This window comes from Loxodonta africana, chromosome 2 (genome assembly GCF_030014295.1).
Source record: "Loxodonta africana isolate mLoxAfr1 chromosome 2, mLoxAfr1.hap2, whole genome shotgun sequence".
NCBI lineage: Eukaryota > Metazoa > Chordata > Mammalia > Proboscidea > Elephantidae > Loxodonta > Loxodonta africana.
This window is the reverse complement of record NC_087343.1, coordinates 192,442,220-192,470,087: the sequence shown is the minus strand read 5'-3', so window position 1 is coordinate 192,470,087 and position 27,868 is coordinate 192,442,220. Positions and strand designations below refer to the sequence as shown.

Here is a 27,868-nt window from a genome sequence, read left to right as displayed (position 1 = left end):
TTTTTTTTTTTTTGCATATAGCCTTTTGCACTGCATTATAACACATGACTACCTGACATTATTTTGCTTATTCCTTTGTTTGCTAACCTGTTTTCTACCTCCCTCCTGTAGTCTCCTTGATGACAGGAACCGGGCCTGTTTGGCTCATGATTGTTATCATGGTGCCTGTAATAGTGTCCCACCCATGGTAAACCAGTTGCCATCAGGTCGATTCCAACTCATGTTGAACCCATGTGTGTCACAGTAGAACTGTGCTTCATAGGGATTTTCAATTGCTGATTTGCTGAAAGTAGATGGCCAGGTCTTTCTTCTGAGGCACCTCCGGGTAGACTTGAACTGCCAACCTTTCAGTTAGCAGCTGAGTGCATTAACTGTACTGTCCAGGTACTTCCTACCCATAGTAGATGCTCAGTAAACATTTTTTTTTAATGAATGAATGTATAATACTGCAGATGGGTCAGCCTCCTGGGGACTAAACTAGTCACCACTTCTAAAATGAGGACACTTTTGAAAGACTAAAATGCTTACAGGCACAATTTACAAAAGCAGTGTGTCCACCACAGTCCATGGAAGTAGAAAGATGCCTGCACAATCAATAAAGCAATGAATGCTTGGAGAGCAAGGTTAAATAAAGGAAAAAGCAGAGAGGTATTCCACCCATCTGTCAGAGCCTGTCTGCCCCGAATAAGTCAGATCAGGTGAAGGCTTTGAGCGTCCTGGGACCAGGGGCAGCCCTCCCTCCCCGAGCGAGAACCAACGACCGCGTTCTGAGCACATGCTCTCCGGCTGGCCCTGCTCATCTGGGACTGTCGGGAAGGGGAAGAGCATTGCGGGAGAGAAAGCAGCCACTCAAGCCCTAATGAAACAACAGCGTCTTCATGAACGAAACTGTTTGCTCAGCGTAGCGAGGTTAAGAATAGAGGCCAGCTCTGTCCTAAGTTCAGCCAGCTCTGCTCTCCTTGGCTGGGACATGATGGGGGTTTACTTGTGTGTGTATGTGAGTGAGTGTGAGTGTGTGCAAGTATATATATATTTACGTGTGTGTATGTGTGTGGATGTGGGCGTCTGTGTCTGAGTGTGTGTGTGTGTGAGTGTATGTGACTGTGTGTGTGTGCAGGCATGGATGTGGGTATGTGCATGCGTGTGACTGTGTTTGACTGTATGGTCTTTGGACTTAGACCACGGTTCAGTCTCTACTGGACTCTGCCGCTGTTGGAGATAGAATCACTCACTTAAGCTCTCTGTATCTTTGTTTCCTTGTCCACAGGAGTAGATAGATAAATAAATAAAAACTCTTCTCTCCAAGGGGATTTGTGGAAGGCAATGAGATAACGCCTTTACACACCCCACACAGTATCTGGCACATGGTAAACGGTGATAAATGGGGGCTATCACTTGCTGTGCTTGACCTGTTAGCCACCTGTTAACTTAGATAAACTATATTAAAAGGGCCAGTTGCTGCGGAGTCAGCTCCGACTCGTGGCAACCCCGTGCTGGTCAGAGAAGAACAGTGCTCCCTCCACAGGGTTTTCAATGGCTGATTTTTTGGAAGCAGATCGTCAGACCTTATTCAGCTTCTATTCAGCCCAAGTGTAGCGTGAAAAGAGGACATATTAGTTGATGAATGAAAGAGAAAGTTTTATTTACTGAGCACATAGCAAGCCAAAACCAAACCCATTGCCATCGAATTTAATCCAACTCCTAGCAGCCCTATAGGACAGAGCGGAACTGCCTTGTAGGGTTTCCAAGGAGTGGCTGGTAGATTCGAACTGCCAACCTTTTGGTTAGCAGCCAAGTTCTTCACTACCGCACTACCAGGGCTCCATAGCAGAGTGGCACATTTTCTGCCCACACTTTGTGTTTTATACTCATTTTCTCGCAGAATCCTCATCTCAGTCCTGTGAAGTCAGTTTAATGATGCTGAATTAACAGATGAGAAAATGGAGGCTCAGAGGATAAAAGGTCACATAGCTAGCAAGTAGTAGAGCTGACATTTGAATTCAGGCATAGGGACTTCAAAGCCACTGTTCCCTCCCCTAACACTTGAGAATCAGGTGATGCTGCTGCTGGGGAGACCATGTTCCAGGCAGAGAACACAGAGAGAGAGAGAGAGAGAGAGAGTCTGCGATTCTGGAGCAGAGAGCGAATGTGTAGAGGATAACTGTGAGAATTAGGTCTTGAAAGGCAAGCAAGAACCAAGTCATGTAGGGCCTTCAAAGCCACATTAAGGAGTTGGTGATTTGTCCCAAAGGCTGGGAGTTTTAACAGCCAAGTGGAAGGTCAGATACGAGCTTTAGCAAAGTGACTTTTGTACACCCAAGAAAAACAAACCGAGAGCTACTCCAAGGAGGAACCCAGGAAAATAGCAGAGGCCTGGGTTGGGTGGCCACTGGGCAGCGTGTCTGAGGAGGCAAGGGCTCTCTGGGAGTCTGGTGGACCCTCACACTGACCAGACTTACCGAAGAATGCAATCCCCAGGAGGTGGGCCAGGAGGGCCAGTAACCAGCTGTTCCCTCTCCATCTACCTCTGCTCGAGTATGGTGGTACCCACAGGGCCCTCCTGCAAAAAAGGAAGTTGCTAGAAGCAATGGGTGCCATGGCCATTAGGAACACAACTAGCAGAGAGTCAGGTGCTAGTTTGTGCTCCAAAACCCTTCCTTCCTTCAGTGCAAGCAGATTGTCTGATTCTGCACCCCCTTGCTGTAAATAGAAGCCGCTGGCTGACAGGCTGCCTCCCTGGCCGTTGCCTGGGCTTGGATATTGCCTTGCAGGAAAGGGAGAGAGTCAAGTGGCTTTGAGACCCAACAAGCTGCCCAATGAGGTTATCTGTGTTTCAGTGGTAAAGTTCTGGCCTTCCTTGTGGGAGACCCTGGTTTGATTCTCAGCAAATGCGCCTCGTGCGCAGCCATCACCCATCTGCCAGTGGAGGTGTGTGTATTGCTGTGATGCTGAACGGGTCTCAGTGGAGCTTCCAGACTAAGACAATCTAGGAAGAAAGGCCTAGCAATCTACCTCCAAAAATTAGCCCATGAAACCCCTGTGGATCACAATGATCGATCTGCAATCGGTCGCCATGAGTGGGGGTCTGACTCTATAGCAGTTAACAACAATATACAAGGCACCCAGATTTTGTACTACTGTAAAGAAAGGAAAGGTGTTCCCTCACCTCATTAATACCTGAGGTCAAATTTCTAGCCACCTCGTCATGAATGTCAGTTCAGGGTCATATTTAATTAGACTTCAAGGAAGTAAAATCATTGCATGTTTCTTGCACAGTCAAGTTTATGGAGTAGGATTCATAGCCCACAATATCTATTAATAAGGCATGATCATAAAACCAAGGTCTTCATTGGGGATGGTCTGGTTGGTAAAGCCAGCTGTCACTGAGTGGACTCTGACTCGTGGCAACCCCATATTTGTCAGAGTAGAACCATGCTCCGTAGAGTTTTCAATGGCTGAATTTCCTGAAGTAGATCCCCAAGTCTTTCTTCCGAGGTGCCTCTGGGTGGATTCAAACCTCCAAACTTTAGGTTAGCACTCAAGCACGTTAACCATTTGCACCACCCAGGAACTCCATCTGATTGGTGGGAACCAATTTTTACTCAGAGAAATTCACATTTAAAAAAAAAAACAAAAAACTGGTCACCAAGGGACAGAGAAATCGCAGAGATTCCAGCTGCAGGAAGTACCCTAGGCCTCAGAGGCACCAATACCATCTCCTCCCCATAGCTTTCTGGGGCTCCATGGTCTCTGTCCCCGCTTCTCTCTGATCATGGGCTCTATGCCCCTCTTTGTGGACCAGCTTGGTCTGCAGATTTCTTCTTCCTGCTCTCCCGTAACTTCTACCTGCCCAGGATTTTGGTCCACGTGGCTCCACTCTGGCCCAGCTCTCCAAGATCAGGTCCTGGGAGGCAGGAGAGAGAGGTGCTAGAAACCCAGGCCACATCCCATTTATGGAAGATTTGTTGCTACACTTGCCAATGTAGTAACATTGTAGACAATTTGCAACAATGCAGACAAATTCCGCATCTTTCCCCCACTAAATACACACAACGCGTTCATGTTATTGATAAGAGGCACATGGTGAAGGCTTAAAATAGCAGATAGGCCTAGTGGCAGAGGAGTCAATGGTTAACACACTCAGCTGCTAACTGAAAGGTTGGAGGTTTGAGCCCATCTAGAGGCACCTTGGAAGAAAGGCCTGGTGATCTACTTCTGAAAAATCAGCCTTGAAAACCCTGTGGAGCACAGTTCTGCTCTGCCACCCATGGGGTCGCCATGAGTTGAAGTCAATTCAGTGGCAGCTGGTGGTGGTTCTAATGGCAGAAAAAAATGTATATGATCTCAGCAGAGGGTCTTCCCAGAACACAAAACGCACATTAGATGCATTTGTTAAGTTCTTTACCTATAGTTCCAAGAAACACTTTATTTCTGGGTTAGTAGAACTTATTTTTTTTGTTTGTTTCTTTTTTAGAACTTATTTGGTATTTCCTTCTGGAATTTTATTATAGAGTATACTGTATTTATTGGAAACCCTGGTGGTGTGTAGTGGTTAAGAGCTATGGCTGCTAAACAAAAGGCCGGCAGTTCGAATCCACCAGGTGCTCCTTGGAAATCCTATGGAGCAGTTCTGCTCTGTGCTATAGGGTCGCTATGAGTTGGAATCGATTCGAAAGCAATGGGTTTTCTTTTTTTTTTTTGTATACTGTGTTTACATGAATATAAGAACAAGTTTATATATATGTATAAATCTCTTCAAATTATTATCAGTATATGTATGAAGAAAAAGATTTTAACATTTTCCTCCAATTTTTTGGGGGGGGGAATTGGAATACATCTCATCTAGCTGCATGCTATAATCTGACAAATATAACACATCCTTAAAACTCAGTTTCCTCATCTGTAAGATTGGAATCCTAATAGAGCCTACTTTGCAGGGCTGATGTGAGAATAAAATAAAGTGCCCAATAGGATAAGTACTCAACACACATTATTACTCTTTTCCTTATTGTCTTGCAGCTAGTGGCTAACACTGATTGATCCAGGCTCTAGGTCTCTTGGTTTAAATTCTCCAAAGCATAAATCTGATTGGCTATGGAGTGTGCCCCTCCAGAATCGGGAATATTTCTCTGGTCCAATCGGGTTGGCCAGAGGAAAGGAAGAAGTCACATGACACAAATATGGCTGCCTAGGTTACCATGTGGCTGGTGGGGAGGATGATTTCAAAGAAATTGTAGTGAGCAGGTTTGCAATGGCAGATGTGTCTGGAACCATTATCAAGAGGATTCATAGCATCCCAGAGCTGGATAGGCAATTGGGATCATCTGGCGCAGTTGCGCCAGTTTTACATGTTTAGAAACTGTGACTCTGAGAAATACGGTGACCTACTTGAGGTAGAAGAATTCATGTACTCAAACTGTGGTGTTGGCAAAGAATATTGAATACAGTGTGTACTGCCAGAAGAATGAACAAATCCGTTTTAGAAGAAATACAACCAGAAAGCTTCTTAGAAGGGAAGATAGCAAGACTTCTGCTCGCTTACTTTGGATACATCATCAGCAAAGATCAATTGCTAGAAAAGACATCATGTTTGGTAAAGTAGAGGGTCAGCAAAAACGAAGGAAACCCTCTAAGAGAAGGATTACACAATGGCTGGAACAACGGACTCAAACATACCAACAATCATCATGAAGATGGCGCAGGACTGGGCAATGTTTTGTTCTGTTATACATGGGGTCACCATGAGCTGGAGATGACTGGATAGCAGCGGAGCTTGCACGGTGAACTGGAGACAGGCTGCGCCACAACAAAGTTCTCTTCCCACCCCGTGTCCTGTGCAGTGCCAGGCCTCCTGGGCAGGGAGAGGAGCCCGTGGCTGACACTTCCACCACACCACCTTCCAGGTTTTCCTCAGAGCCTGTGAGTTCAGTGGTGTCCCAGCTGTATTCAGTCACCATCCTGGAATCTGAGTCTACAGGAAGTGTTCAGCCTCCTGACCCTCTGCCACCCAGCCCCGTCCACCTGTACAACCAGATTCCACCGTTCCCTCCATCAAAGCACTTAGGTCTAATTGCCACATGTATTCCTTCCTCTGCCTTTTTGCTCAGGCAGTTCCTGGTACCCAGAATGCCCTGCTGCCCCTCCCTGCCTGTCCGAATTCCTCAGACCCTGCTCAAGTCCTCCTTCTTGAGTGGGTTCCCTATCACACACCCCTACCACCAACCTCCTCGCTTCCCCTCAATTTTCCTCTCTCTGAACTCAGGAGACACTGCCTTCCCCACGCAAGGGGCCCGTAGTTTTATACTGCTTGCTGGTTTTCCTTCTCACAGAAGTTCTCTCGTGCAGTTAGAAACCTCACCTTAAACATTTTGTATCATTTGGAGCACCCAGCACTGTGCTGGGTGCTTGCAAGGTGCTCAGTGAATATTAATTGAATGAATGAAAGGGGTGAGCGAATGAGTGAATAAGTGAGTGAGTGAGTGAAGGCACCAGGGAATCAACAGAGTGAGGAATTGACTGATGACTGGGATTCCTCCTGCCCTTCATAATCCTGTGAGTGGGACCAGCAACAGTCTTCCACCTCCCAAGATCTTCCAGCAAAGGTGGTGAGAGCTCTGGTTTGGACCAGAAATAGCAGCCAGTCATGGAGGGCTCACTGGGCTGGAACCAAGCTCCATAGGAACCTTTGCTCAGTAAATCTCTCACCGTCCTATTAGCACATCTATTCCACCAAGGAGGAAACTGAAGCTCAGAGAGGGGATTGATTTGCTGGGGGGGTCACACAGGCGATATGGAACCAGGCTGAGGTCAGGCAGACTCCAGACTCTGACCACTTATCTTGTGCACATGCCATGGGTGGGTTGGGCCCAGTAATACAAAAGTGCAAGACACACCCCTGACCTCCAGGAGCACCTGGGTGTGGTGGGGTGTGGGCAGGAGGTCACATCCAGAGCCCCATACATACTGGGGCAGAGGCTGAACAGGGGATCATGGGAGCATAAAGAAAAGGCCCTACTCTAAAGCGAGCAAGTGAGCGCTCTCTCAGCATCGCAGAATCTCTGTAGGCCCTTTGACTGTCAAACCTTCCCTATAAGACAGACAGGATGAGGATCACCACTCCGGATTTATAAGATGGCAAACTAAGGGTCAAAGGGTAGATGACTGGCCCAAGGCCACTCAGAGACCAGATAGGGAACCTCCTTTTCCACACTGCCCTCTGACCTACCACTGCTCCTTCCACTCTCCTACAGAGAAACCCTGTCCCGAGGGTCAGCTCTTGGTTCATAGAAACTCCCTTCTTTAACTGATTGTCCACCCTTTGTTCAGGCTGTTCCCTTTGCCTGAATGCCCTTTCCCACACAAAACTTGCCAAGCCCCACCTGCTTTGCAGAGCCCAGCTCAGATCTTACATCCTCTTAAAACTTCCCAGGTCTCTTCCAATCTGAGTAAATCTCCCATCCACCTGAAGAATTTCTCCTTATACCATACTCTGATTTAATACTTCTTTAAGTAAGAATATAGGGGCAGTGGTAGTTCCATGGTAGAATTCTTGCCTTCCATGTGGGAGACCTGGATTCAATTCCCACCAATACACCTCACGTGCAGCCACCACCCATTTGTCAGTGGCAGCTTGTGTGTTGCTATGATACCGAACAGGTTTCAGCAGAGCTTCCAGACTAAAATGGATTAGGAAGAAAGGCCTGGCAATCTAAGTTCTCCAAATGAACCAGTGAAAACCCTATGGATCACAACAGTCTGAACTGCAACCGATCATAGGGATGGCTCAGAACTAGGCAGTGTTCTGTTCTATTGTGCACAGGGTCACTATGAGTTGAGGGCTGACTCAACAGCAGTTAACAATAACAACAACAAATGAGAATACGAGCGCCTGGCACAATGCCTGCCTCACCATAAAGGTTCAGACAATATTCTCTGCAGTGAAACGGTGCTCAGCAAATTTTGGTGGAATGAAGGTGTGAATGAATGATTGAAGAAATGAGTGAATCTCTCGCCTACCTTTTACTGTGGTTGAGAGGATTCATTGCAGTGAGAAAACACACAAAGTTCCCAGCACTCAGTGGGGTACAGAGCAGGGGCCAGTAATACTCATTGGCATGACCTGGTTTGAAAGCCACACCCACCGAACATAGCCAGGCTCACGAACAAGGCCCATGCCAACACAAAGGCCCCAGAAGGCAAAGAGCCAGGAAGCTGCCCCTTGATTTCCAGCAGATAGCAAAATCTTGGCCTGACCCACCTACCTGTCCCGGCCAGGTCAGCTGGTTGTCCATACTGCCCAGGCTGGCAGTTTGGGGAAGGAAGAGAAAGGAAAATCAGGTTAAACCTGATGGCAGAGTTGTTCTTTTCATCAGCGCTGCAGTGCCCTGGGGCTGGGGTCAGGAGGTGTGACTGCTGAAGCAGGCCAGAATGGCTGGTGGGTAAGAGCAATGGTCCTGGTGCCTGCCCGATCTGAGTTCAAATCCTGGCCCTGCCGGGTACCAGCTGTTGTGACCCAGAGCAAGGCAATCTCCTTCTCGGAGGCTCAGATTCCTCCCCCTGAAAATGAAATCATAAGGAGTTGCCATGTGTTAATCTGCAGACTGGTGCTAATTTAGGGTACACTCTTACCCTTGTACAGTATGACAAGAAAAATAATGGCAATGGGGAAAAAAGAAGAAAAAAAAAAGGAAACACTTTAAATTGTTATCGGTTACCCTCCCTTAAGAAGATTGTCTTTACAACGGCCCAAAGTCCATCTAATAGGGAAAAGACAGTCTTTTTAACAAATGGTGCTGGCAAAACTGGATGTCCATCTGCAAAAAAATGAAACAGGACCCATACCTTACACTATATACAAAAACTAACTCAAAATGGATCAAAGACCTAAACATAAAGCCAAAAACCATGAAGTTCATAGAAGAGAAAACAGGATCAATGCTAAAGGCCCTAATACACGGCATTAACAGGATACAAATCACAAGCAACAACACAGAAGCTCTAGAGGGTAAGCTAGGTAACTGGGATCTTCTAAAAATTAAACACTTATGCTCACCAAAAGACTTCACCAAAAGAGTAAAAAGAGAACCACAGACTGGGAAAAAAGTTTTGGCTAATACAAATCAGACAAAGGTTTAATCTCTAAAATCTACAAGAAAATCCAGCACCTCTACAACAAAAAGACAAATAATCCAATTAAAAAATGGGCAAAGGAAATGAACAGACACTTCACCAAAGAAGACATTCAAGCGGCCAACAGACACATGAGGAAATGTTCGTGATCACTAGCCATCAGAGAAATGCAAATCAAAACCACAATGAGACACCATCTCACCCTGGCATTACTGGCACGAATCAGTAAAACAGGAAATGATAAATGTTGGAGAGGCTGCAGGGAGATCGGAACTCTTATGCACTGCTGGTGGGAATGCAAAATGATACAACCATTTTCGAAAACAATATGGTGCTTCCTTCGAAAGCTAGAAATTGAAAAACCATATGATCCAGCAATCCCACTGCTAGGAATGTATCCTAGAGAAAAAAGAGTCATCACATTGCGACATCGCTCACAATTGCAAAAAGATGGAAACAACCCATCAACAGATGAATGGATAAACAAACCATGGTACATACACACAACGGAGTATTACACAACGCTAAAGAACAACGATGAATGTGAAACTTGAATGAGTGAAACAAGTCAATCACAAAAGAACAAATATTGTATGAGACCACTACTGTAAATACTCATGAAAAGGTTTACACACAAAAAGAAACAATCTTTGATGGTTACAAGGGAGGGGAGGGATTGGGATGGAAAAATACTTAATAGACAATAGATAAGTGGAAACATTGGTGAAGGGCGACAGTACACAATATTTGGGAAGCCAGTACAACCTGTATAAGGCAAGGCCATGATAGCTCCGCGGACACATCCAAACTCCCTGAGGGACTGAATTGCTGGGCTGAGGGCTGTGGGGACCATCGTCCTAGGGAACGTCTAGCTCAATTGGCATAACGTATTTTACAAAGAATATGTTCTACATTCTAATTAGGTGAGTAACGTCTGGGGTCTTAAAAGCCTGTGAGTGGCCATCTAGGATACTCCTCTGGTCTCACCCCTTCGGGAGCAAGGAAGAATGAAGAAAACTAAACATACAAGGGAAAGATTAGTCCAAAGGGCTAATGGACCACATCTACCATGGCCTCCACCAGACAGAGTCCAGTACAACTAGATGGTGCCCAGCTACCACCACTGACTGCTCTGACAGGGATCACAACAGAGGGTCCTGGACAGAGCTGGAGAAAAATGTAGAACAAGATTCCAAATCAAAAAGAAAGACCAGACTTGCTGGCCTGACAGAGACTAGAGAAACCCTGAGAGTATGGCCCCCAGACACTCTTTCAGCTTAGTATTGAAGTCACTCCTGAGGTTCACCCTTCAGCCAAAGATTGAATAGGCCCATGGAACAAAACAAGACTAAAGGGGTGCACCAGTCCTGGGGCAGAGACTGGAAGGCAGGAGGGAACAGGAAAGCTGGTAATAGGGAACCTAGGGTTGAAAAAGGAGAGCGTTGATATGTTGTGGGGTTGTTAACCAATGTCATACAACAATGTGTGTACAGTTTGATGAGAAGCTAGTTTGTTCTGTAAAACTTCATCTAAAGTACAATAAAAAAAAAAGATTGTCTTTATTCTGAGGTTATGTTCTTCCTCTATTTTTATTTTTTTTTTTGCAGTTTAAAGGGTTAAGTGTCTTTGTGCTTATTATTCCCTCCACCTGGAACCCTTCCCCGCAGCCCCCACCTGACAGGCTCCTTCCAAGATCACCTTCAGATATTCACTCCAATGTCTCCTCAAGGAGTCCCTGGGTGGCGCCAGCACTCACTGTGGTCAGCTGCTAATTGAAAAGTTAGAAGTTTGAGTTCACCCAGAGGCACCTAGGAAGAAAGGCCTGGTGATCTTCTGAAAAATCAGCCGTTGAAAACCCTATGGAACACAGTTCTACTCTGACACATACAGAGCCACCATGAGCCAGAATCAACTCAACAGATGCTGTTCATTTTGTTTTTTTTCCCCTCTCCTTAAGGATGCCTTCTTGACAACTGTACTCAACACTGTCACTCCACCCTGGAGGGCCCTCTCCCCTTCCTTGCCCTGTTTTTCCTCCATATACCTGACCCCTACCTGACATGTCGTTTACTTCCCATTTTTGTTCCTTGTCTGACTCTTCCCCTGAGGGCAGGGATTTTTGTCTTATCTTGCTCATGGCCGGACCCCAGAGCCCGAAATAATGTCTACACTAAATATTTGCTAAACAAATAGACAATCGAATGAATATTTGTTTTTTAATGTCTCTCCTTGGCAAAATAAGAAATGAGCAACCCCATGTCAGTTTCCAAAATTGGGGAACTGGAAAGGAGGAGATTTTATTCTATAAAGAAGCCCTGGGGATGTCATCATTAAGTGCTCCACTGCCGACCAAAACATCGGCAGTTCAAACCCACCATTGGCTCTGTGAGAGAAAAGACCTGGCGATCTGTTCCTGTAAAGATTACAGCCTAGGAAACCCAATGAGGCAGTTCTACTCTGTCCTATAGGGTCACTCTGAATCAGAGTCTACTCAACGGCACCCAACAACAACATAAAATCCTTAACTGATGAGAAAAATGTATGTAAAAAATTCGTCACAGGCCATGGCATGCTGTCATAAGCTGACTCTGACTCATGGTGACCCATGTGTGTTGGAGTAGAACTGTGCTCCACAGGGTTTTTAATGGCTGATTTTTCTAAAGTAGATTGCCAGGCCTTTCTTCTGAGGTGCCTCTGGGTGAACTCGAATCTCCAACCTTTCACTCAGCAGTGGAGCGTGTGAACCCCTTATACCACCCAGAGACTCCAAGGGAATGTGGTAAAACTCGTTAAATGCTAATACTAGCCCTCCTTCCCCCATTGCACTCTTTGCCCTCTTCCTGTTCCCTCTTCCTCCGCCCACCCCCTCTGGCCTTATCTGTCCTCCCCAGGGCCCTCCCTGAGCCCTGCAGCACTCACAGGCCCACACCAGCTTCTCCCTGCTCTAGGTCAGGAACCCTCTGTCCTCTCAATTTGCCTAATTCACTTATTTTTTTCAAGATCCTGATTGCAGACCTTGCAGGGAGAACAGGCCACGCTGTAAACAAGCCTTCTGTAAAGGTTGGCCTGCTTGGGAGGCCTGCAAACCTGTGTGCATGAGCCTGGTCAGGATTACATTGCTTTTACGATCACAAATGAAATACATAAGCAGAAATCCTTTGCTTGTTTTTGTTTTTTCAAGATCTAGGCCTGTTGTTTAGGGAAGTAAAACCCCAAAACCCAAAGAGTGTTAAATTCTGAGGATAATTTGAAGAGGTTGGCACTGGGCAGGAAGGCTGGAGGAAGATGAGGACTGGTGTCCCCTGGCCTTAGGAAGGACAGGGTCCACTTTAGAACTCAGGGCAGAGTCAGAGGGGCCCAGAGGCTAAAGAGATGGCAGATGGGGAGACTGAGGTCCAGACAGATTTTTGGAAGTAGGTCACCAGGCCTTTCTTCCTAGTCCATCTTAGTCTGAAAACTCTGCTGAAACCTGTCCACCATGGGTGACCCTCACCTGGAAATAGCAAAACCAAGAACCTGATTTTTTTTCCTAACTCCCTATCTCACCCCCTCTGACCTTGGCAAGAGGGGCCCCAGCCCTAGGCCCTGCAAGCTAGAAGGCCCTGCTCTGGCCCCACTCTTCCTTACAGTAAGGAGTCTTTAGGGCCAACGGGGTGGGCCCAGTTAGAGCAATGCACCTTCCCTCAGACGATATTCCAGGCTCCCGGGGCCCTGGGCTCTTTGTCTAAATGCCCAAGCCCACTTCTGAGGCTTCCCCAGGGCTCTTCCCCAGTTCCATTTTCCTGTGGGTGGACCAAATGGTCCATATGTGCTCCTCTAGGCCCAAGGGCTGGCCAAGGGGCAGCTATGTGCAGAGGGTGGGGGTGGAGTTCGGACCTGGGAGCCAGGGTCCTGATCTCTGCTAGAGTCCCCAGACGGGGCAGGAGAACGTCATGTGGTAGTGGGAATCTCCAAGGGGTCTCCCAGCTAAAGCCTGGCCTTCTAGGACACCAGGAAGCTCTATCGTTGCTGTTAGTTGCTGTTAAGTCAGCTCCTACTCATAGTGACCCTATGTACAACAGAAGGAAATGCTGTCCAGTCCTGTGCCATCTTCACAATCACTGGTATGCTCGAATCCATTGTTGCCACCACAGTGAATCATGAGAGCCTTCCAACCTAAAAAAAAAAAAAAAATTTTTTTTTTTTTTTGCAACCTGGGGGACTCATTTTCCAGCGTTGTGTCAGACAATATTCTGTGGTGATCCGTAGGGTTGGCACCGGCTGATTTTTGGAAGTAGATCACCAGGCCTTTCTTCGTAGTCCATCTTAGCCTGGAAACTCCACTGAAACCTGTCCATCATGAGTGACCCTGCTGGTATTGAACACCAAAGGCATAGCTTCCACCATCACAGTGTGATGAACTGATAGATGGGTGGTGGATTTGTCATGTGAAGAGATAAAATACGTTGTTTAACAGTTTTTGAATTTGATTTATGACTTTTGAAATATTTAGACATATGGCTTGTGGGCTTCCATTTGCACTCTGGCCCTATCCAGGGTGGGCCTGCCATTCAGGGAACACCCAGTCACACAGTGCAGACTTTGGTTGGGTCTGATGGGGAGAGAGGAGAGCCTGGGAAAGTTGGGAGGAGAAGGGAGTGAACATGACTTGCTCCTTCTATGTGCAGGTATGTTCGATGGAGGACCTAGGGTCGGCCTCACATCACTTTTTCAGCTGAGCAATTGAGACTTGCAAATGCTCTGGCCAAGGTCGCACAGTTAGGACAAGACAACCAAAGGGATGACACCTTCACAAATGGGAAGTTACTTTTGAAGTTACAAAAGAAGGGGACGGGGAGAGATGTGTTGGGCCTTCCTGGGGTCCCCTCGGTACTTGTAGGCCTTTCTGTCTGGGGATCTGCCTGGCGCTTTTCCAGGCTGCGGAGACCCCCACAGCTTGCTGCTATAGTTGAACCTCCACTGTTGACTTGATTTATCAGGAAGGAGCTTGATTTAGGGGAGGTGGGGGTGACCCAAAATCTGGAACCCAGTGTGTCTGTGGATACAAGAGGTTGGGATGAGATTTCCCGGGAAGGCTGTCATCCCTTTTCCTTTCCCAGGAAGCCCAAGTCCATGCTGACATGACTTCCTAAGTATGGGAGACCCTCATCATTCCCGAAATTCTGTTCAACTGTCTCTGATAAAATGATCTGAACCAGAGGGCTTCGTCAGACCCAACATTCGTCCATTAGAACTTCCAAATCCTTCTCCCATCTGCCTTTCTCATTTCTTCTCTCCCATTCTCCTTTCTTCAGGCCCTGGACTCCACTTACAGCTCCCTAAGCAACCCCAGTGCCTTTGCACATGCTGCTTCTGCCTAACCAGGATGGCTTTTCTTTCCTTTCCTCTCCCTGCCAGCTTTTTACCCACCAGGAGCCAGCTCAGTCCCTGGCTCCTTGTCCCCTTGCCTCCTCCTATCAAATAATTCAATACACTGTGCACTAATTGCTATCTGTCTGTCTGTCTCCTTTAGTCACTTGTGAGCTCCTAGGGGGCTGGGGGAGCCCTGGTGGCACAGTGGTTAAGAGCTATGGCTGCTAACCACAAAGGTCAGCAGTTTGAATCCAACAGCTGCTCTTTGGAAACTCCATGGGGTTGTTCTACTCTGTCCTATAGGATCGCTATGAGTTCCAGTGCAAAGCTCAGGGCCTGGTACTCCAGAGGTGCTCAGGAGAGGCCTGCTGAGTGTTGGCGTCTCCTCTCTCAGGGGTTTTTCTCTAATCATGATCTTGTTTGTATTTATGTACCTGAGGAGGACTGCCCATGACAGCTATTTTTCACTGCGGAGGCTGAGAGCACTTGACCAAGGTCTCTGGGCCACTTACCCTGCAATCTCTCCCAACCGCCCAGGCTCCTGTCTCTGGGGGCTGGGCGTCTGCAGAGCTGTCCTGGTGACTTCTTTCCCTGCTTGAATGGGGGCGGGGAGCCCCAGCTGCCCTTGCTTCAGGCTGCCTGACCAAAGCCCCGAGCGGCATTAGGCCTTTTTTGCAGCAAGTGCTAGACTTTGCACTGGGGCGAGGAGGAAGAGCAGAATGGTAGGGCGAGACCCCAGGTGGGAGCATTTCCAGGCAGGAGCTGGGTCCAACCCCAGGGACAGGCCAACACAGTGCTGGGAGGAGGGGAAAGTTCAGTTGCAAAACCCCGTGTGTGGCAGCCTTGCTGCTGAGTCATCCTTGAAGTCCTGAGGCCTGCTTGGGACCAAAGTCAGGGGCCGCAAGCTCAACCCCACCTCCACCCCTGCCCCCGACCCTGCCCCTGCCCTTGCTCCCTCCCTGTGACTGCCACACCATTGAATCCCTGACCTTCCACCTCCCATCCTTCCTGGGGTTTTATTTGTCCAGCATAGCCCGCTCTTCCCTGGAGGACAGCACCCCCATCTCACTTTGGAGACCCCTTCCCCACTCTCACGCAGCCCAGAAAGGGATGTTGGATTCTCTTCTCCCTTTCCAATCACAAAGGATGGTTCCATAGCCTGCTTAGCCCACCAGAACATTCTCTCAAGTCATGATTGGCTCCTGGATGGGAACCTGAGTCAAGCTGGGCAAATGAGACTCAGTTCCAAGACTGCTGTCAGAGTGTTGGGAAAGAGGCCCTCTCTTTCTCTACAGGGATTGCCAGCTGTGAGAATGTGCCCGCCTGGGGCAGCTGGGGGCCTCTGGGCACAGTGGTTGCCTGAGAATGAGGCCATCCCAGGGGAAAGTAGGACCAGAAGGTGGTGAAAGAAGGAGATCCAGCCTTCTCTTCATGCCTGAAGCTCAAAATCTACCTCTGAACTTCTCAGCTATGGGGAGTAATACTTCCTTTTTTTTGCTTAAGCACATTGGCTTAAGCAAGAGATTTCCAATGAATAAACTACAAAAACCAAGCCAGTTGCCATCAGGCTGAATCCCACTCATGGCGGCCCCAGGTGTGTCAGCGTGGAACTATGCTCCGGAGGGTTTTCAACGGCTGATTTTTTGGAAAGTAGATCACCAGGCCTTTCTTCCAAGGCACCTCTGGGTGAATTCAAACCTCCAACCTTTTGGTTAGCAGCTGAGTGCTCAGTCATTTGCACCACCAAGGACTCCCTTTCTGATGAGTATTATTAGATAATAATGATTCTGGCTTTCTCTCTGTGCCCTCATTTAAGCTTCACCAAGGGCCTTGATAATTCTACCCTGGATTATTGTACTAGACTACCAGCTAAAAATTACAAGAGAATAATAGTAATGGTTTAGTAACTGTTGCTTGTATGACTTCATACTTATTACAGTCACCTTGAAAATTGATATTGGCATTGTACTGATGAAGAGACCTACAGTCAGAGAGATACGGGGCTCGTACGCAGTAAGTAGCAGAGCTGAGACTCCGAATCAGATCGTCTGACTCCAAAGCCATGCTCTTTGAACACAGCTCACTGCCTTGCCCTGCTCCGTCCAACTTTAGGTACTGCTACCCATTTTGACTTTCTCATGGGGATGCCTGATGTCTTTCTCCCACAAGAGCAAAATTCTAGGCAGAAATGCGTGACCATTTTAGCTTTGGTCTCTCAAAGCACAGAACCATAAGTTAAGCCAGATTGTTACTATCCTGGGCTTCACGGACCCTGTTTTGGGGGCACTAACTCTAATTTTGGTTCATTGTTTTTCTCTTGCCTTTATTTCAGTTTCTCCTCAATGTCCATTCTCAGCTTTAGTTTTGCTGCCGTGCTGTCATTGGCCAGGTGTGGGTTACATGTCCATCACTGGCGTAATCCCTAAGATCAGGGGATGTGTGACCTGGTTAGGCACCCTTGGGGGATATGCTTTGCCCTGCATCTTGGTCAGCCCCACCCAAGCCAGCTGGATGGAAAGAGAGGAAAGACAATTCCCCAGAGGAAAGTCAGGCTGCTGTTACGGGGCGGGGGTGGGGGGGGTAGCTGCTCCCTCTCACACCTGCCTAAGACCTCATCCACCCAATGCAACAATCATTTACTCAGCTCCGTAGAAGACTTTCTAGAGGAGGTGACACTGGAGCTGGGCCTTAAAGAATGAATAGGAGTTCGCTGCATAGAGAATGAGGTGCTCTCCTAATTCCCTGTACTGTCCCTTTCCTTTTATTAAGACTGACCACACTGTACCTAGTTGTCCAACATCTGTGTTTTCTGCTGAGCTCCCTGGGGGTAGAGATTGTCTGTCTGGTTTGAGGTGTCTCCCATGCCTGAAAGTATCACACTGAGCCCTAGGCCAGGCAATGGAAGGACAGAGAGAGACCTGACACAGGCTTGTCACTGGTCCAGATGGCAAGGAGCTCACAATCTGGAGGGCAAGTGAACTGTGAACAAGCCACCCAAACACCAAGAGATCAAGCCACAAACAAGGAAGCAGAAAGCATCATGGGGGTAATACATTTTGTCTGGGTGAAGGGAACAGGGAAAACCATACTAGGAGTTCTGAGTGTGCTGGTCCTCAAAGGATGTGGCTGCTGTCATCAAGGAGAGATGGTGGCATGAGAAATCGAGTGTGTTCTTGGAAGAGAATGTGGCTGGGTGTACAAGACAGGGGAGGGAAGGAGGAGCCTAGACTGAGGAATGTTGTCTGTTGCCGTGGAGAAGGCCGAAGACTCATGGCAACCCCATGCACAATGGAACAAAATGCTGCCCAGTCCTGTGCCTGATTCCCTTGGGAGAGGAAGGGTTAATTCCCGAGATGAAGAAAAGCCTGGAAGGGGAAACCAAAAAAGAGAGACCTAGGCAGCCTGAGACTTGAGCAAGGGAAGGGAGCACAGACCAAGGAAGGGACAGGTCAGTAGCTGAACTCAATAAAACCTCCTGTGCTGGCCCGTGTGCTGGCTAGACACTGAGATCAGTAAACCAGGACTCCTGGCCCAACAGACTCACAGGCTGATTGGAGAGACTTACAAGGTGATGAGCAAAGATAATAGAGTGAGCTGAGTCCTGTGACAGGGGGAACCCTAGGGGTCTGTGGGAACACTGGGAGCATCTATCTGAGCCCAGGGGTTTGGAGAAGGTTCATTAGAGGAGGTGACACTGGAGCAGGGCATTAAAGGATGAATAGGAGTTTGCTGCACAGAGAATAAGGTAGTCTCATAATTGCCTGTAGCCTCCCTTTACTTTTCTTAAGACTGATTACACTGTAACTACTTGTCCAATGTCTGTGCTCTCTGCTGAGCTCCATGAGGGTGGAGATGTTGTCTGTCTGATTCACCGCGGCATCTCCTATGCCTAAGAGAGTGCCTGGCATAGAGCGCTGTGGTTGTTGTCAGCTGCTGACAAGACAGCCCCCGATTCATGGTGACCCCATGTACAGTGGATCGAAATGCTGCTGAGTCCTCCGTCATCTCCACGATCAGTTGTGGATCAGACTGTTGTGGCCCATAGGGTTTTCACTGGCTGATTTTTGGAAGTAAATCACCAGGCCTTTCTTCCTAGTCCATCTTATTCTGCAAGCGCCACTAAAACGTGGTCAACATCATAGCAAGACGCAAGCCTCCACCGACACGGGGGGAGTGATATGCACGAGGTACATTGTCTGGGAATCGAACCCAGGTCTCCTGTGTGGAACGCGAGAATTCTGCCACTGAACCACCACTGCCCTCGTTAGTGGCTTGGTAGCCAAAGACAAATTCATCGAAAAACAAAAATATGGCAGCAGCTCTTTGGGATTTATGGGGAACGCAGACGAAGGACGCTGGCCTTGGGCCCTGTTCATTGAACACTTGAATCACTAGTTGGGAGGCGGTACAAGCTGCTCTAAAAATCCTCTAAGGTGCTATGTGACTGTCATCTGCTCAAGATGAACAGAGCTTGATTAGCTGCAGAAGAGCTGAGAGATTCTGATAGATTATCATTGCTTTTATTTTCCCTTAATTCGGCTGATTAAACTAACTGCAGTTAATCAAAGATTCTGCCCTACCCAGCAGGCCTTGTTCTAAGCACTGGGAACCAAACAGACAAAAGTCCCTCCCCTCCCAGAATTTAGGCTTCAAGCAGGAGGAGACACTCCAAACCCCAAATAAACAAGCAGCCTATATATAGTGTGCTAGCTTTTTCCTTTTGTTTTTCTATGTTAAGCAATGCTGCTATGAACATCTCAGAGCTAAGGATGCTCATATATCCTTGCTTACGTAATTTGCTTCTAAGTCATGCTGCTTGCTTCTTCTTTAACCATAAAGTCAAAAGGAGATTTGGTCTAGACATGTGCCTGTCAATCAGCAATTGGCCAAAGTCCCATGACCTGATGTTTCTCATTCAAGCATTTGGGGGGATTAAGGACAGAAGCATTAAAGCCCCAGAAGCTAAATGTCTCCAGATCAGTAAGTGGGAAAACAAGACCCAGGTATCCCACCCCACAGGTGAAGCAGTTCTCAGTCTCCATCTTATGACCGCAAGACCAATGTTCTCTGCTCCAGACAAGGTGGTCGCACGGGGTGATAGACATATGTCACATAGCGAAGGTGTTATTTGGAGTCCCAAATTATAAAAATAAAACTGTGGTGCAAATAGTTAATGTGCTCAGCTGCTAACTCAAAGTTTGGCAGCTGGAGTCCAGCCAGAGGAGTCTCAGGAGAAAGGCCTAGTGACCTGCTTCTAAAAAACCAGCCACTGAAAATACTCTGGAGCACAGTTCAACTATGGCATACATGGGGTTGCCGTGAGTCGGAAGTGACTGGACAGTAACTGGTTAAAAGCCAAAAAAATAAATAAAACCAGCCCAAGCCTGTTGCTATGGAGTCTGTCTGTTCTATTCCGACTCAGGACTCACGGCGACTCCACGTGTTTCAGAGCAGAACGGCGCTCCACAAGGTTTTCAAGGCTGTGACCCTTTGGATGTAGATCACCAAACCTTTCCTCTGAGACACCTCTGAGCTGGTTCAAACCTTTCGGTTAGTAGTTGTCTTAGTTATCTGGTGCTGCTGTAACAGAAATACCGCCAAGTGGATGGCTTTACCAACATCTAGGAGGCTAGTAGTCCTAATTTGGGGTGCCAGCTCCAGGGGAAGGCTTTCTCTCTGTGTTGGCTCTGGAGGAAGGTCCTTGTCTTTTCTTAGCTTCTGTTCTTGGGGAAACTTTATGTTCTCCTTCCATCTTTTATATCTCAAAAAAGATTGACTCAAGATACACCCTATACTAATCTGCTTTGTTAATATAACAAAAGTCAACCCATTCCCAATTGAGAGTGTAACTACAGGCATAGAGGTTAGGATTTACAACACATAATTTGGGGAGACATAATCCAATTCATAGCAGTAGCCAAGGGCTTAACTGTTTGTACCACCCAAGGACTCCCTTTGGGTCATACTGACACTGAAATAAATTTGTTGTTCATCTGAAATTCAGATTTAACTGGGAGTTCTGTATTTTATCTGGCAACCCTAAATCTACAACCCTCAGAGGTAGGCAATACCAATGTCTCCATTTGATCATTGAGAAAACTGAGGCCCAAAAAGTAAATGGTCTAAGGTTAATATATCTAGGGGGTGACAGAACTGTAACTCTTCCCCTTTTACTGGTCCCCTGGTGAATGCTCGCCCCTGGGTTGTATTATCAAGGCATGCAGGATGCCCAAAGGCAAAATCTGAGTACCTTAGAGCAAGAAGGGCAGAAAAAGCATAAGGGGAGGCAGCAGAGGGACCCAGCTACCCGCAAGTTGTGTGCAACATGACTGCGCCTGTGGGACTATGAGCCCGACATAGCAGAGGACAGAGGAGGGTTTTGACTCTTAGTGACATCTTGTTTTCAGTTGCTTACTGTACCCGGGCCTCAGCACCCCAGCCAACAAGGCTAGAAATGCAGAAAGCCATCTGGAGCCGCGTGCTGAGTCATAGGCCGGAGAAAAACAAGAACATCATGACGGCAGAGGCAGGGGTGGGGAGAAAACTCCCTGGAGATGGAAGTAGGCACCGGAAATAGACATTGCTCCCTTTGACGAATCTGTGGGAAGGTCCGAGTCTCTACTGACCACCGCGTGATTGCGAGCCAGTTAGCCAGTTCCTATTAAGTATTGACTGAACGCAGAGCTCCTTTCTGTGAGAACAGGAATAAGTCAGTTGGCAAAGCCCTGGACTTTCATTTATTTATTTTCTTTTTGTTTTTTATGAAACCTCTATTCAATCCTGGCTCATCTTCTCTTACTACCTGTCTGCCCTTGGGCAGTCGACATAAACTTTCTTACCCTGTTTCTTCTTCAGTAATAACAACCCCCATGTCAACTGAGATAGAGTGAAGAGTAAATGAAATAGAATTTTTAAAAAATGTCTTGCACGGATGGACCACAGGTGGTCAAAAAATGATAGGCTATATTCTCACCTAGTTAGAAAGCCAGTTGCCCTGGAATCAACTTCAATTCATGGTGATCTTACGTGTGTCAGAGCAGAACTGTGCTCCACAGGGTTTTCAATGACTGATTTTTTGGAAGGAGATTGCCAGGCCTTTCTTCTGACATCGCTCTGGTTGGACTCAAACCATCAACCTTTAGGTTAGCAGCTGTGCGCATTATCTGCACCACCCCGGGACTATGGATTGAGTGATGTCCCCACAAAAGATAAGTTGAAGTCCTAACCTCCAATATCTGTGAATGTGATCTTATCTGGAAACAGGATCTTTGCTAAGTTAACATGGAGTCATACTGGAATAGGCTGAACCCTAATCTGATATGAGTGCTGTCCTTATGGAAAAGAAGAGACACAGAGATGCCCGGGGAAGATGGCCTCGTGAAGACGTATCTCCAAGCCAAGGAAAGCTAAGTAATGCCTGGAGCTAGCAGATTCTGGAAGAGAAGAGCAAGAACCTTCTGCTAGAGTGAACAGAGAGAACATGGCCCTGACAATGCCCTGAATTCAGACTCCTAGCCTGAAGAACTATGAGATGATACATTTCTGTTCTTACAAGCCACCCAGTTTGTGGTATTCTGTTACAGCAGCTGGGAAAATAATAAACAAGTATATAAACAGCACCAGGCAGCGGGGTGATTCAAAGCCATAGGAGAGGTTGGTCATCAGAGGTACAGAAGTCCTGGGCTGGGAGGGGATTCCTGAGAGCTGCACCCATGGAAAGGGCTTTCTAGAAGATGAGGATGGGAAGTAGAGCTAGACCTTGAGCAATGAGATGGAGCAGGTCACAGAGCAAAGGTAGATTGGGCCAAGGCACAGATACTGGGCTTGGCCAGGTGTGGGCAAGGTTTTATGGGAGACCAGCTGGCTGAGCCCAGGCTATGTTTGGAGAACAAAAGGAGGAATAGCCAGTTGGCAAAGTCTGGCTGAGAAAGGCTTTTATTAGTTCCCAGGATGATCTAGTCTTTGGCCCAGCTGAAGTGAATGACAACCTTGGTACAGTGCTGCTTAGAGGATGTCTGCCTACCCCACAGGGGGCCTGGTCAGCAGTGCTGAAGTTGCACCTGCTACTGAGAAGGAAGGAGTAGGTGGGCATGGCCTGTCTTGCCAATGGCTTCAGTCTTTGACCCCCTTGGGTTAGAGGAGGTCATGACATTTCCATTGCCCTCAGAGAATTCTCAGCCAGAAGCTAAGAGTGGTTAAAGCAAACCAAGAGATGGTACAACCTTTCTGTAGGTCAGCTGGGCAGTATATGTCAAGGGGATTAAAACTACACACACCCTTTGATGCAACAGTCTCACTGCTAGGAGGTGATCCTAGGGAAATGGTCAGGGAGGTGTATAGAACCGTGTGCAAACACAAGGATGGTCGCTACAGCATTAATTACAAACGTAAGACTCAGAAATGCCCCACCTGGCCAATAACAGGGGCTTGGTTAAAAATTAGGTGGCACACACAAAAAAAAGACCAGACTTACTGGCCTGACAGAGACTGGAGAAACCCCAAGAGTATGGCCCCCAGACACCCCTTCAGCTCAGTAATGAAGTCACTCCTGAGGTTCACCCTTCAGCCAAAGATTGGACAGTCCGGTAAAACAAAACAAGGCTAAAGGGGCACAACAGCCCAGGGGCAGGGACTAGAAAGCAGAAGGGGACAGGAAAGCTAGTAATAGGGAACCCAAGGTCTAGAAGGGAGAGTGTTGACATGTCTGGAGTTGTTAACCAATGTCATAAAACAATATGTGTTGTAACTGTTTAATTAGAAGCTAGTTTGTTCTGTAAACCTGCATCTAAAGTAAAATTAAAAAATTAAAAAATTGGGTGGCACAAACGGTTTGTGTTCAACTACTAATGGAGAAGTTGGAGGTTCAAATCCACCCAGTGGCACTGTGAAGAAAGGCCTGGCAATCTACATCTGAAAAATCAGCCATTGAAAACCCTACGGAACACACTTCTATTCTGACACATATGGGTCACTATGAGTCAGAGATGACTGAATGGCAATGGTTTTTTGGGGGGTTAAAAATTATCGTACAAGGATACAATAGAATACTACACTGCCAGCAGCTGGCTTTGCATTTTAGTACCTGTATGAATAATTAGGTAAGTTATTCTACCCATCAAACCCCAGTATTCTCCTCTGTAAAATGGAGATGTCTATGTTCACTCATCGCTGTGAAGCGTGATGCTTGGGTACTGGCTCTGCAGCCAGACTGCCTGGGCTTGAACTCACCTGTACCATTTCCTAGCTGTGAGCTTGGGTGAGCTACTTAGCCTATTTATAGCTCAGTTTTCTAATCTGTAAAGTGGGAGGATAATAGTACTTGCCTCATAGTATCGTTGTTAAGACTAAACGAATAAGATAGAGTGCTTTGAAGAGGCCTTGGCACAAAGTAAGCGCTCCCTAAACATTACGCATTATTGCCATTAGCATTGTGTGGTTGTTGTTAGCTGCCGTCAAGTCAGTCCCTGACCCATGGCGACCCCAAGCACAACAAAAGGAAACGCTGCCCGGCCCTGTGCTATCTCTCCATGATGGGTTGCAGATCAGACCATTGAGATTTCTAGGGTTTTCATTGTCTGATTTTCAGAAGTAGATCTCCAGGGCTTTCTTCCTAGTCTGTCTTAGTCTGGAACTCTACTGAAACCTGTTTGGGGCCATAGCAACACGCAAGCCTCCACTGACAGATGGGTGGTGGCTGTGCATGAGATACATTGGAAGGAAATCAAACCTGGGTCTCCTGAGTGGAAAGCAGGAATTCCACCACTGAACCATCAGTGCCCCCCGTTTGCCTTACAAGGATCTTGAAAGGTAAAGTGAGAGGCTTTCAGAAAAGCTCAAGAACAGCTTAGCACATGACCACAATAAGTGGTATCTGTGCCTACTACCCTTCTTCCACCATTACTGCCAATACTGTTACTTCTTCGGTTTTTCACAGGAAACATAAATAAAGGTATCATATGTCATTTTGTTTAGAGAGGAAATGCCTTACCCACCAGGAGGGCCCTTCGCCAACTTAAAGCAATGGATCTGCTTTCTCACCTCAGATTTCTGTCTGATCAAGGTCACGTGGAAGAATTTCCTGGCATTTCCCAGTGTCATGGTCTCTAATTCATTTAAGGAGCCACCTTTTAAATTTCAGGCTTGACATTTGGATAAGGATGTGAATGGAGCCCACTCTGGTGAGTGGCCCTGGGATCACTGTACATCTAACCTCTTGCCTGTCTCCAAACTTCAGTCATTTGAGGACCACCATAATTTTGCTATCCCTACATATCACTTGTCCTAGTTTTCCTTTCTTAATTTTCTTTAACTTGTCTCACACTTAAAACTTAAATACATTTATTTAAAACAAAAGCACTTACTACCATAGGGACAGCCAATAGCAATAGGAGCTAGCCATAAAAGTCAATACCATGGAAATAAAACAACGTTATTAAATTGTAGAAGAATAGGGTTCCTGCTGAAGGCTCTGGGTTTGAGGCCTGTTTGATTTCCATTGCAAAGCGAGATTAGAGAGCTGTTAACAGTTTAGAGGGATGTTGAAGACCTGTTAGTACCAACATGTGGTTAGCATGCTAGGCTGCTAACCTAAAGGCTGGAGATTCGAGTCCACCCAGAGGTGCCTCAGAAGAGAATCCTGATGACCTACTTCTGAAAAACCAGCCGTTGAAAACAGTATGGAGCCCAGTTCTACTCTGACGCACATGGGGTGGCCGTAAGTCGGAATCAACTCGTTTTAGTACCAACGTGAGATTTGCTTCTCAGTGTAATAAAAAGGATTGAAAAAAAGTTTAAACAAGAAAAACTTTCTTACCATATGAGTCTATGTTTTTATGTCCTTGTCTGTTCTCCGAGGGCTCTGTCTTTGGTTGGGTTCTCTAGAGAAGCGAAGCCATTCACACCCAGGCAGTCCGGCTGCAGAGGCTGCACCCAGGCGTCACACTTCACAGGGGTGAGTGAACACAGACATCTCCGTTTTACGGAGGAGGACACTAGGGCTTGATGGGTAGAGCAATTTACCTAATTATTCACACACAGCTATTAAATTGCAAAGCCAACTACTGGCAGTGTAGTAGTCTACTCTATGAGTGTACAAATTTTTTTTTTTTTTTTTAACTAAAAACAAACAAAAAACCCCATTGTCATTGAGTCAACTCTGACTCATGGTGACCCCATATGTTTCAGAGTAGAAGTGTGTTCCATAGGGTTTTCAATGCCTGACTTTTCAGAAGTAGATCACCAGGCCTTTCTTCACAGTGCCACTGGGTAGATTTGAACCTCCAGCCTCTCCATTAGGAGTTGAGCACAAACTATTTTTGCCACCTAATTTTTAAACAAGCCCCTTTTACTGGTCAGTAGGGGCATTTCTGAGCCGTATGTTTGTAAGTAACGCTGCAGCAACCGTCTTGTGTGTACACACAGCTTTGCACACCTCCCTGATCATGTCCCTAGGATCACCTACTAGCAGTGAGACTTGCATCAAAAGGTGTGTGTAGTTTTAATCCCCTTGACATATATTGCCCAGCTGACCTGCAGAAAGGTTGTATCATCTCTTGGTTTGCTTTAACTACACTTAGTTTCTGGTTGGGAATTCTCTGAGGGCAATGGAAAAGTCATTATCTTCTTAACCAGGGGGGCCAAAGGATGAGGCCATTGGCAAGACAGGCCATGCCCACTTACTCCTTCCTTCCCAGTAGCAGGTGCAACTTCAGCACTGCTGACCAGGACCCCTGTGTGGTATGCAGACATCCTCTAAGCAGCACTGTACCAAGGCTGTCTGTCATTCACTTCAGCTGGGCCAAGAACTGCATCATTCTAGAAACTAATAAAAGCCCTTCTCAGCAAGATTTTGCCAACTGGCTATTCCTCCTTTTGCCCTCCAAACACAGCCTGGGCTCAGCCAGCTGATCTCCCGTGTAACCCTGCCCACACCTGGCCAAGCCCAGTATCTATGCCTTGGTCCAACCTACCTTTGCTCTGTGACCCGCTCCATCTCACTGCTTAAGGTCTAGTTCTACTCCCCACCCTCACCTTTTAGAAAGGACCCAGACTGTGGAGGGTCTGGAGTGTCAGGCTCGGAAAGCTGGCAGCAGCACGCAGGCTGAGGCAGACCTGTGGACTTAGGAGCAGGGAGGTGGCATGAAAACAGGAATATTCAAGGGGTGATGAAGAGGTGGCTCCTCACAGGCTCTCAGAGAAAGGAAACATCTGCAGGAAGAAAGTGCAGAGGCTGCTGATTGAGGGGAAGGATCTCAAAGTTAGTGAGGAGTCGTTGGCTTGTTTCTTCCTAAATTCTAAGCTGGACAGAGAGGGGATTTGGCAACTTCCTTTTTCATCTTAAGCACAGCCATCTGCTCAGTTCAACAGGCAGAGAAGACCCATCCCCAGGAAACGTGCATTCATCTGTGGGTATGTGAAGGATCCCACGTCTCTGCTCCTCATAGAGATCCAGGGCCCCAGGCCATCCCACAGGACCACCTGCTTATCATCGTCCGCCCTGCTGTCATCAGCAGGCAGAAAAACATTCTGGGCACAGAAATGAACACCAAAGAACTTTTTGAGGGAGCCTCACAGAATTTTGTTGTTAGCTGCCATTGAGTTGACCCCAACTCATGGTGACCCCACGTACAAGAGAACGACACACTGCCCGGTTCTGCACTATCCCCATGAAGCCACGGAATTTTAGGGCCTGGACATCCTCAGAGAAGGGCTCTTCTCTAATTCAGCTTTATCATCTCGGTGACAGGAAAGAATCCTCCAAAAGTGACCTAATAAGCTAGTAGCAGAGGCCGAGTTGGTCTATCCTAATTTTTCTCAGCAGAGAACCGAATTACGTGAAAGGATGGGCCCTGGCCCTGGTAGACAGGAAGGGGCCTGTGATGACTAAGGTTGTTTGTCAGCTCAACTGGGCCATGATTCTCAGAGGTTCAGCAGTTAAGTAAGGATGTAGTTTGGCGGTTATGTAATGATGTAATTTGGAAGTTACGTAAGGATGTAGTTTGGCAGTTATGTAATGATGTAGCCATCCTCTATGATGTGATCTGATGTGACCAGTCAATCAGTTGTAAGAGGAGTTTCATTGCAGGTATGGCCTGCATCCAATATATGTATGAACATTCTGGCAAAGCTCACTTGCTTGCTCCAGAACCTGCATCTGGTTTCTGGTTCGTCATCATCTGACCTCTGGTTCTTGGGACTTGAGCCAGTGGTCTGCTATTTTGCCTACCAATGTTGGGACTGATCGGCCTCCATAGCCTGTGATCCAGCAGCCTACCATCTTACCAGCCAATCTTGGGTTCATTCAGCCGCTGAAGGTATATGAGTCAGGTGAAGCCTCCAGCCTGACACCTGACTCATGGACTTGGGACTTGCCAGCCTTTACCATTGC

General features: G+C 47.1%; 1 long non-coding RNA gene across 1 annotated transcript; it reads right to left on the bottom strand.

Annotated features, from left to right (window-relative positions):
- Nucleotides 1–27,868, bottom strand: LOC135230212 (uncharacterized). Its single transcript, XR_010320842.1, has 3 exons — nt 25,295–27,868; nt 10,828–13,284; nt 1–8,556 (listed from the first exon to the last, which is right to left on the bottom strand). It is a non-coding gene; the product is annotated as an uncharacterized LOC135230212 (long non-coding RNA).